Consider the following 13228-nt stretch of genomic DNA (forward strand, 5'->3'; position numbering starts at 1 on the left):
TGATGCCCCATGACATGGGTATTCCGAGGTATACAACACGCGGTAATGACGCGCCATGACATGGGTATTCCGAGGTATACAACACGCTGTAATGACGCGCCATGACAGGGGTATTCCGAGGTATACAACATGCAGTAATGACATGCCATGACATGGGTATTCCGAGATATACAACACGCGGTAATGACGCGCCATGACATGGGTATTCCGAGGTATACAACATGCGGTAATGACATGCCATGACATGGGTATTCCGAGATATACAACACGCGGTAATGATGCGCCATGACATAGGTATTCCGAGGTATGCAACACGCGGTAGTGACGCGGTAATGACATGGGTATTCCGAGGTATTCAACACGCGGTAATGACGCGGTAATGACATGGGTATTCCGAGGTATACAACGTGTGGTAATGACGCGCCATGACATGGGTATTCCGAGGTATACAACACGCGGTAATGACGCGCCATGACATGGGTATTCCGTGGTATGCAACACGCGGTAATGACGCGGTAATGACATGGGTATTCCGAGGTACACAACGTGTGGTAATGACGCGCCATGACATGGGTATTCCGAGGTATACAACACGCGGTAATGACGCGCCATGACATGGGTATTCTGAGGTATAAAACACGCAGTAATGACGCGCAATGATGTGGGTATTCCGAGGTATACAATATGCGGTAATAATGCGCCATGACATGGGTATTCCCAGGTATACAACACGCGGTAATGACGCCCCATGACATGGACAATCCGAGGTATACAACACGCGGTAATGACGCGCCATGACATGGGTTATCCGAGGTATACAATATGCGGTAATGACGCGCCATGACATGGGTATTCCCAGGTATACAATACGCGGTAATGACACGCCATGACATGGGTATTCCGAGGTATAAAACACGCTGCAATGACACGCCATGACATGGGTATTCCGAGGTATACAACACGCGGTAATGACGCGCCATGACATGGGTATTCCGAGGTATACAACACGCGGTAATGACGCCCCATGACATGGGTATTCCGAGCTATACAACAAGCGGTAATGACGCGCCATGACATGGGTATTCCGAGGTATACAACACGCTGTAATGAAACCCCATGACATGGGTAATCCGAGGTATACAACACGCGGTAATGACGCGCCATGACATGGGTATTCCGAGGTATACAACACGCTGTAATGAAACCCCATGACATGGGCAATCCGAGGTATACAACACGCGGTAATGACGCCCCATGACATGGGTATTCCGAGGTATGCAACACGCGGTAATCACGCACCATGACATGGGTAATCCAAGGTATACAATACGCGGTAATGACGCGCCATGACATGGGTAATCCGAGGTATACAACACGCGGTAATGATGCGCCATGATATGGGTATTCCGAGGTATACAACACGCGGTAATGACGCCCCATGACATGGGTATTCCGAGGTATACAACACGCGGTAATGACGCGCCATGACATGGGTAATCCGAGGTATACAACACGCGGTAATGATGCCCCATGACATGGGTATTCCGAGGTATACAACACGCGGTAATGACACGCCATGACATGGGTATTCCGAGGTATACAACACGCGGTAATGACGCGCCATGACATGGGTATTCCGAGGTATACAACACGCTGTAATGACGCGCCATGACAGGGGTATTCCGAGGTATACAACATGCAGTAATGACATGCCATGACATGGGTATTCCGAGATATACAACACGCGGTAATGACGCGCCATGACATGGGTATTCCGAGGTATACAACATGCGGTAATGACATGCCATGACATGGGTATTCCGAGATATACAACACGCGGTAATGATGCGCCATGACATAGGTATTCCGAGGTATGCAACACGCGGTAGTGACGCGGTAATGACATGTGTATTCCGAGGTATTCAACACGCGGTAAAGACGCGGTAATGACATGGGTATTCCGAGGTATACAACGTGTGGTAATGACGCGCCATGACATGGGTATTCCGAGGTATACAACACGCGGTAATGACGCGCCATGACATGGGTATTCCGAGGTATGCAACACGCGGTAATGACGCGGTAATGACATGGGTATTCCGAGGTATACAACGTGTGGTAATGACGCGCCATGACATGGGTATTCCGAGGTATACAACACGCGGTAATGACGCGCCATGACATGGGTATTCTGAGGTATAAAACACGCAGTAATGACGCGCAATGATGTGGGTATTCCGAGGTATACAATATGCGGTAATAATGCGCCATGACATGGGTATTCCCAGGTATACAACACGCGGTAATGACGCCCCATGACATGGACAATCCGAGGTATACAACACGCGGTAATGACGCGCCATGACATGGGTTATCCGAGGTATACAATATGCGGTAATGACGCGCCATGACATGGGTATTCCCAGGTATACAATACGCGGTAATGACACGCCATGACATGGGTATTCCGAGGTATAAAACACGCTGCAATGACACGCCATGACATGGGTATTCCGAGGTATACAACACGCGGTAATGACGCGCCATGACATGGGTATTCCGAGGTATACAACACGCGGTAATGACGCCCCATGACATGGGTATTCCGAGCTATACAACAAGCGGTAATGACGCGCCATGACATGGGTATTCCGAGGTATACAACACGCTGTAATGAAACCCCATGACATGGGTAATCCGAGGTATACAACACGCGGTAATGACGCGCCATGATATGGGTATTCCGAGGTATACAACACGCGGTAATGACGCGCCATGACATGGGCAATCCGAGGTATACAACACGCGGTAATGACGCGCCATGACATGGGCAATCCGAGGTATACAACACGCGGTAATGATGCGCCATGACATGGGCAATCCGAGGTATAAACACGCGGTAATGACGCGCCATGACATGGGTAATCCGAGGTATACAACACGCGGTAATGACGCGCCATAACATGGGTATTCCGAGGTATACAACACGCGGTAATGACGCGCCATGACATGGGCAATACGAGGTATACAACATGCGGTAATGACGCGCCATGACATGGGCAATTCGAGGTATACAACACGCGGTAATCATGCGCCATGACATGATTTTTCTGAGGTATACAACACGTGGTAATGACACGCCATGACATGGGTATTCCGAGGTATACAACACGCGGTAATGACGCGCCATGACATGGGTAATCCGAGGTATACAATACGCGGTAATGACACGCCATGACATGGGTATTCCGAGGTATAAAACACGCTGCAATGACACGCCATGACATGGGTATTCTGAGGTATACAACACGCGGTAATGACGCGCCATGACATGGGTATTCCGAGGTATACAACACGCGGTAATGACGCCCCATGACATGGGTATTCCGAGCTATACAACAAGCGGTAATGACGCGCCATGACATGGGTATTCCGAGGTATACAACACGCTGTAATGAAACCCCATGACATGGGTAATCCGAGGTATACAACACGCGGTAATGATGCGCCATGACATGGGTATTCCGAGGTATACAACACGCTGTAATGAAACCCCATGACATGGGCAATCCGAGGTATACAACACGCGGTAATGACGCCCCATGACATGGGTATTCCGAGGTATGCAACACGCGGTAATCACGCACCATGACATGGGTAATCCAAGGTATACAATACTCGGTAATGATGCGCCATGATATGGGTATTCCGAGGTATACAACACGCGGTAATGACGCCCCATGACATGGGTATTCCGAGGTATACAACACGCGGTAATGACGCGCCATGACATGGGTAATCCGAGGTATACAACACGCGGTAATGATGCCCCATGACATGGGTATTCCGAGGTATACAACACGCGGTAATGACGCGCCATGACATGGGTATTCCGAGGTATACAACACGCTGTAATGACGCGCCATGACAGGGGTATTCCGAGGTATACAACATGCAGTAATGACATGCCATGACATGGGTATTCCGAGATATACAACACGCGGTAATGACGCGCCATGACATGGGTATTCCGAGGTATACAACATGCGGTAATGACATGCCATGACATGGGTATTCCGAGATATACAACACGCGGTAATGATGCGCCATGACATAGGTATTCCGAGGTATGCAACACGCGGTAGTGACGCGGTAATGACATGGGTATTCCGAGGTATTCAACACGCGGTAATGACGCGGTAATGACATGGGTATTCCGAGGTATACAACGTGTGGTAATGACGCGCCATGACATGGGTATTCCGAGGTATACAACACGCGGTAATGACGCGCCATGACATGGGTATTCCGTGGTATGCAACACGCGGTAATGACGCGGTAATGACATGGGTATTCCGAGGTACACAACGTGTGGTAATGACGCGCCATGACATGGGTATTCCGAGGTATACAACACGCGGTAATGACGCGCCATGACATGGGTATTCTGAGGTATAAAACACGCAGTAATGACGCGCAATGATGTGGGTATTCCGAGGTATACAATATGCGGTAATAATGCGCCATGACATGGGTATTCCCAGGTATACAACACGCGGTAATGACGCCCCATGACATGGACAATCCGAGGTATACAACACGCGGTAATGACGCGCCATGACATGGGTTATCCGAGGTATACAATATGCGGTAATGACGCGCCATGACATGGGTATTCCCAGGTATACAATACGCGGTAATGACACGCCATGACATGGGTATTCCGAGGTATAAAACACGCTGCAATGACACGCCATGACATGGGTATTCCGAGGTATACAACACGCGGTAATGACGCGCCATGACATGGGTATTCCGAGGTATACAACACGCGGTAATGACGCCCCATGACATGGGTATTCCGAGCTATACAACAAGCGGTAATGACGCGCCATGACATGGGTATTCCGAGGTATACAACACGCTGTAATGAAACCCCATGACATGGGTAATCCGAGGTATACAACACGCGGTAATGACGCGCCATGACATGGGTATTCCGAGGTATACAACACGCTGTAATGAAACCCCATGACATGGGCAATCCGAGGTATACAACACGCGGTAATGACGCCCCATGACATGGGTATTCCGAGGTATGCAACACGCGGTAATCACGCACCATGACATGGGTAATCCAAGGTATACAATACGCGGTAATGACGCGCCATGACATGGGTAATCCGAGGTATACAACACGCGGTAATGATGCGCCATGATATGGGTATTCCGAGGTATACAACACGCGGTAATGACGCCCCATGACATGGGTATTCCGAGGTATACAACACGCGGTAATGACGCGCCATGACATGGGTAATCCGAGGTATACAACACGCGGTAATGATGCCCCATGACATGGGTATTCCGAGGTATACAACACGCGGTAATGACACGCCATGACATGGGTATTCCGAGGTATACAACACGCGGTAATGACGCGCCATGACATGGGTATTCCGAGGTATACAACACGCTGTAATGACGCGCCATGACAGGGGTATTCCGAGGTATACAACATGCAGTAATGACATGCCATGACATGGGTATTCCGAGATATACAACACGCGGTAATGACGCGCCATGACATGGGTATTCCGAGGTATACAACATGCGGTAATGACATGCCATGACATGGGTATTCCGAGATATACAACACGCGGTAATGATGCGCCATGACATAGGTATTCCGAGGTATGCAACACGCGGTAGTGACGCGGTAATGACATGTGTATTCCGAGGTATTCAACACGCGGTAAAGACGCGGTAATGACATGGGTATTCCGAGGTATACAACGTGTGGTAATGACGCGCCATGACATGGGTATTCCGAGGTATACAACACGCGGTAATGACGCGCCATGACATGGGTATTCCGAGGTATGCAACACGCGGTAATGACGCGGTAATGACATGGGTATTCCGAGGTATACAACGTGTGGTAATGACGCGCCATGACATGGGTATTCCGAGGTATACAACACGCGGTAATGACGCGCCATGACATGGGTATTCTGAGGTATAAAACACGCAGTAATGACGCGCAATGATGTGGGTATTCCGAGGTATACAATATGCGGTAATAATGCGCCATGACATGGGTATTCCCAGGTATACAACACGCGGTAATGACGCCCCATGACATGGACAATCCGAGGTATACAACACGCGGTAATGACGCGCCATGACATGGGTTATCCGAGGTATACAATATGCGGTAATGACGCGCCATGACATGGGTATTCCCAGGTATACAATACGCGGTAATGACGCGCCATGACATCGGTATTCCCAGGTATACAACACACAGTAATGACGCGCCATAACATGGGTATTCCGAGGTATGCAACACGCGGTAATGACGCGCCATGACATGGGTATTCCAAGGTATACAACACGCGGTAATGACACGCCATGACATGGGTATTCCGAGGTATGCAACATGCGGTAATGATGCGCCATGACATGGGTATTCCGAGGTATACAACACGCGGTAATGACGCGCCATAACATGGGCAATCCGAGGTATACAACACGCGGTAATGACGCGCCATGACATGGGTTATCCGAGGTATACAATACGCGGTAATGACGCGCCATGACATGGGTATTCCGAGGTATGCAACACGCGGTAATGACGCGCCATGACATGGGTATTTCAAGCTACACAACACCCGGTAATGACGCGCCATGACATGGGTATTCCGATGTATACAACACACTGTAATGACGCCCCATGACATGGGTATTCCGAGGTATGCAACACGCGGTAATGACGCGCCATGACATGGGTATTCCGAGGTTTACAACACGCGGTAATGACGCCCCATGACATGGGTATTTCGAGCTATACAACACGCGGTAATGACGCGCCATGACATGGGTATTCCGAGGTATACAACACGCGGTAATGACGCGCCATGACATGGGTATTCCGAGGTATACCACACGCGGTAATGATGCCCCATGACATGGGTATTTCGAGCTATACAACACGCGGTAATGACGCGCCATGACATGGGTATTCCGAGGTATACAACACGCTGTAATGACGCCCCATGACATGGGTATTCCGAGGTATGCAACACGCGGTAATCACGCACCATGACATGGGTAATCCAAGGTATACAATACGCGGTAATGATGCGCCATGATATGGGTAATCCGAGGTATACAACACGCGGTAATGACGCCCCATGACATGGGTATTCCGAGGTATACAACACGCTGTAATGACGCCCCATGACATGGGTATTCCGAGGTATACAACACGCAGTAATGACGCGCCATGACATGGGTAATCCGAGTTATACAAGACGCGGTAATGACTCGCCATGACATGGGCAATACGAGGTATACAACACGCGGTAATGACGCGCCATGTCATGGGCAATCCGAGGTATAAAACACGCGGTAATGACGCGCCATGACATGGGTATTCCGAGGTATACAACACGCGGTAATGACGCGCCATGATATGGGTATTCCGAGGTATACAACACGCGGTAATGACGCGCCATGACATGGGCAATCCGAGGTATACAAGACGCGGTAATGACGCGCCATGACATGGGCAAACCGAGGTATACAACACGCGGTAATGATGCGCCATGACATGGGCAATCCGAGGTATAAACACGCGGTAATGACGCGCCATGACATGGGTAATCCGAGGTATACAACACGCGGTAATGACGCGCCATGACATGGGTATTCCGAGGTATACAACACGCGGTAATGACGCGCCATGACATGGGCAATACGAGGTATACAACATGCGGTAATGACGCGCCATGACATGGGCAATTCGAGGTATACAACACGCGGTAATGATGCGCCATGACATGATTTTTCTGAGGTATACAACACGTGGTAATGACGCGCCATGACATGGGTATTCCGAGGTATACAACACGCGGTAATCACGTACCATGACATGGGTAATCCGAGGTATACAACACGCGGTAAAGACGCGCCATGACATGGGTATTCCGAGGTATACAACACGCGGTAATGACGCACCATGACATGGGTATTCCGAGGTATACAACACGCGGTAATGACGCCCCATGACATGGGTATTCCGAGCTATACAACACGCGGTAATGACGCGCCATGACATGGGTATTCCGAGGTATACAACACGCGGTAATGACGCGCCATGACATGGGCAATACGAGGTATACAACATGCGGTAATGACACGCCATGACATGGGCAATCCGAGGTATACAACACGCGGTAATGACGCCCCATGACATGGGTATTCCGAGGTATACAACACGCGGTAATGACGCGCCATGACATGGGTATTCCGAGGTATACAACACGCGGTAATGACGCGCCATGACATGGGTATTCCGAGGTATACAACACGCGGTAATGACGCGCCATGACATGGGTATTCCGAGGTATACAACACGCGGTAATGACGCCCCATGACATGGGTATTCCGAGCTATACAACACGCGGTAATGACGCGCCATGACATGGACAATCCGAGGTATACAACACGCGGTAATGACGCGCCATGACATGGGTTATCCGAGGTTTACAATATGCGGTAATGACGCGCCATGACATGGGTATTCCCAGGTATAAAATACGCGGTAATGACGCGCCATGACATCGGTATTCCCAGGTATACAACACACAGTAATGACGCGCCATAACATGGGTATTCCGAGGTATACAACACGCTGTAATGACGCCCCATGACATGGACAATCCGAGGTATACAACACGCGGTAATGACGCGCCATGACATGGGTATTCCGAGGTATACAACAAGCGGTAATGACGCGCCATGACATGGGTATTCCGAGCTATACAACACGCGGTAATGACATGCCATGACATGGGTATTCCGAGGTATACAACACGCGGTAATGACGCGCCATGACATGGGTATTCCGAGGTATACAACACGCGGTAATGACACGCCATGACATGGGTAATCCGAGGTATACAACACGCGGTAATGACGCGCCATGACATGGGTAATCCGAGGTATACAACACGCGGTAATGACGTGCCATGACATGGGTATTCCGAGGTATACAACACGCGGTAATGACGCACCATGTCATGGGCAATGTGAGGTATACAACACGCGGTAATGACGCGCCATGACATGGGTATTCCGAGGTATACAACACGCTGTAATGACGCGCCATGACATGGGCAATCCGAGGTATACAACACGCGGTAATGACGCGCCATGACATGGGTAATCCGAGGTATACAACACGCGGTAATGACGCGCCATGACATGGGTATTCCGAGGTATACAACACGCGGTAATGACGCACCATGACATGGATATTCCGAGGTATACAACACGCGGTAATGACGCGCCATGACATGGGTATTCCGAGGTATACAAAACGCGGTAATGACGTGCCATGACATGGGTATTCCGAGGCATACAACACGCGGTAATGACGCGACATGACATGGGTATTCCGAGGTATACAACACGCGGTAATGACGCGACATGACATGGGTATTCCGAGGTATACAACACGCGGTAATGACGCACCATGACATGGGTATTCCGAGGTATACAACACGCGGTAATGACGCGCCATGACATGGGTGTTCCGAGGTATACATCACACGGTAATGACGCGCCATGTCATGGGCAATCCGAGGTATACAACACGCGGTAATGACGCGCCGTGACATGGGCAATCCGAGGTATACAACACGCTGTAATGACGCGCCATGACATGGGTAATCTGAGGTATACAACACGCGGTAATGACGCGCCATGACATGGGCAATCCGAGGTATACAACACGCGGTAATGACGCGCCATGACATGGGCAATCCGAGGTATACAACACGCGGTAATGACGCGCCATGACATGGGTAATCCGAGGTATACAACACGCGGTAATGACGCGCCATGACATGGGTATTTCGAGGTATACAAGACGCGGTAATGATGCGCCATCACATGGGCAATACGAGGTATACAACATGCGGTAATGACGCGCCATGACATGGGTATTCCGAGGTATACAACACGCGGTAATGACGCGCCATGACATGGGCAATCCAAGGTATACAACACGCGGTAATGACGCGCCATGACATGGGCAATCCGAGGTATACAACACGCGGTAATGACGAGCCATGACATGGGTATTCCGAGGTATGCAACACGCGATAATGACGCGCCATGACATGGGTAATCCGAGGTATAAAATACGCGGTGATGATGCGCTATGACATGGATATTCCCAGGTATACAACACGCTGTAATGACGCGCCATGACATGGGTATTCCGAGGTATACAACACCCGGTAATGACGTGCCATGACATGGGCAATCCGAGGTATACAACACGCGGTAATGACGCGCCATGACATGGGTATTCCGAGGTATACAACAAGCGGTAATGACGCGCCATGACATGGGTATTCCGAGCTATAAAACACGCGGTAATGACACGCCATGACATGGGTATTCCGAGGTATGCAACACGCGATAATGACGCGCCATGACATGGGTAATCCGAGGTATAAAATACGCGGTGATGATGCGCTATGACATGGATATTCCCAGGTATACAACACGCTGTATTGACGCATCATGACATGGGTAATTCGAGGTATACAACACGCGGTAATGACGCGCCATGACATGGGTAATCCGAGGTATACAACACGCTGTAATGACGCATCATGACATGGGTAATTCGAGGTATACAACACGCGGTAATGACGCGCCATGACATGGGTAATTCGAGGTATACAACACGCGGTAATGACGCGCCATGACATGGGTAATCCGAGGTATACAACACGCGGTAATGGCGCGCCATGACATGGGTATTCCGAGGTATACAACACGCGGTAATGACGCGCCATGACATGGGTATTCCGAGGTATACAACACGCTGTATTGACGCATCATGACATGGGTAATTCGAGGTATACAACACGCGGTAATGACGCGCCATGACATGGGTAATTCGAGGTATACAACACGCGGTAATGACGCGCCATGACATGGGTAATCCGAGGTATACAACACGCGGTAATGGCGCGCCATGACATGGGTATTCCGAGGTATACAACACGCGGTAATGACGCGCCATGACATGGGTAATCCGAGGTATATAACACGCGGTAATGACGCGCCATGACATGGGTATTCCGAGGTATACAACACGCTGTAATGACGCGCCATGACATGGGTAATCCGAGGTACACAACACGCGGTAATGACGCGCCATGACATGGGTATTCCCAGGTATACAACACGCGGTAATGACGCGCCATGACATGGGTATTCCCAGGTATACAACACGCGGTAATGACGCGCCATGACATGGGTATTCCCAGGTATACAACAAGCGGTAATGACGCGCCGTGACATGGGTATTCCGAGGTATACAACACGCGGTAATGACGCGCCATGACATGGGTATTCCGAGGCATACAACACGCGGTAATGACGCGCCATGACATGGGTATTCCGAGGTATAAAATACGCGGTAATGACGCGCCATGACATGGGTTTTCCGAGGTATACAACACACGGTAATGACGCGCCATGACATGGTTATTCCGAGGTATACAACACGCAGTAATGATGCGCCGTGACATGGGTATTCCTAGGTATAAAATACGCGGTAATGACGCGCCATGACATGGGTATTCCGAGGTATACAACACACGGTAATGACGCGCCATGACATGGGTATTCCGAGGTATACAACACGCGGTAATGACGCGCCATGACATGGGTAATCCGAGGTATACAACACGCGGTAATGACGCGCCGTGACATGGGTAATCCGAGGTATACAACACGCGGTAATGACACGCCATGACATGGGTAATCCGAGGTATACAACACGCGGTGATGACGCGCCATGACATGGGTAATCCGAGGTATACAACACGTGGTAATGACGCGCCATGACATGGGTAATCCGAGGTATACAACACGCGGTAATTACGCGCCATGACATGGGTAATCCGAGGTATACAACACGCGGTAATGACGCGCCATGACATGGTTATTCCGAGGTATACAACACGCTGTAATGACGCGCCATGAAATGGGTATTCCGAGGTATACAACACGCGGCAATGACACGCCATGACATGGGTATTCCGAGGTATACAACACGCGGTAATGACGCGCCATGACAGGGGTATTCCGAGGTATAAAACACGCGGTAATGACGCGCCATGACATGGGTAATCCGAGGTATACAACACGCTGTAATGATGCGCCATGACATGGGTATTCCGAGGTATACAACACGATGTAATGACGCGCCATGACATGGGTATTCCCAGGTACAAAACACGCGGTAATGACGCGCCATGACATGGGTATTCCGAGGTATACAACACGCGGTAATGACGCGGTAATGACATGGGTATTTCGAGGTATACAACGTGCGGTAATGACGCGCCATGACATGGGTAATCCGAGGTATACAATACGCGGTAATGACGCGCCATGACATGGGTATTCCGAGGTATAAAACACGCGGTAATGACGCGCCGTGACATGGGTAATCCGAGGTATACAACACGCGGTAATGACACGCCATGACATGGGTAATCCGAGGTATACAACACGCGGTGATGACGCGCCATGACATGGGTAATCCGAGGTATACAACACGTGGTAATGACGCGCCATGACATGGGTAATCCGAGGTATACAACACGCGGTAATTACGCGCCATGACATGGGTAATCCGAGGTATACAACACGCGGTAATGACGCGCCATGACATGGTTATTCCGAGGTATACAACACGCTGTAATGACGCGCCATGAAATGGGTATTCCGAGGTATACAACACGCGGCAATGACACGCCATGACATGGGTAATCCGAGGTATACAACACGCGGTAATGACGCGCCATGACATGGTTATTCCGAGGTATACAACACGCTGTAATGACGCGCCATGAAATGGGTATTCCGAGGTATACAACACGCGGCAATGACACGCCATGACATGGGTATTCCGAGATATACAACACGCGGTAATGACGTGCCATGACAGGGGTATTCCGAGGTATAAAACACGCGGTAATGACGCGCCATGACATGGTTATTCCGAGGTATACAACACGCTGTAATGACGCGCCATGAAATGGGTATTCCGAGGTATACAACACGCGGCAATGACACGCCATGACATGGGTAATCCGAGGTATACAACACGCGGTAATGACGCGCCATGACA

Source organism: Ascaphus truei, chromosome 6, assembly GCF_040206685.1.
Source record: "Ascaphus truei isolate aAscTru1 chromosome 6, aAscTru1.hap1, whole genome shotgun sequence".
Taxonomy (NCBI): domain Eukaryota; kingdom Metazoa; phylum Chordata; class Amphibia; order Anura; family Ascaphidae; genus Ascaphus; species Ascaphus truei.